Source organism: Fukomys damarensis, unplaced genomic scaffold (assembly GCF_012274545.1).
Source record: "Fukomys damarensis isolate Sample0158 unplaced genomic scaffold, DMR_v1.0_HiC HiC_scaffold_24, whole genome shotgun sequence".
Taxonomy (NCBI): Eukaryota; Metazoa; Chordata; class Mammalia; order Rodentia; family Bathyergidae; genus Fukomys; species Fukomys damarensis.
Genome location: NW_022900936.1, coordinates 19085570 through 19085814, shown reverse-complemented (window position 1 = coordinate 19085814; position 245 = coordinate 19085570).

The window sequence follows — 245 nt, the reverse complement described above, 5'->3', positions numbered from 1 at the left end:
CTGATGTATCGCAGGGGAGAAAATGATAGTCAAGATGTGTCATGTAGAGGTACAAGATACCAACAATGAATGTAACTGTAATGTATCCCTAAAATGTACCAATAAGCTCAATTAAAGCTGAAAAAAAAAAAAAGTCTTTCAAAATGGATGGGGAAATAAAATACTTCCACAACAAAGAACAGCAGAGAAACTACATGAATACCAAACCAGCACTACAAGCAATTCTAAACAAGATCCTAGAAAAA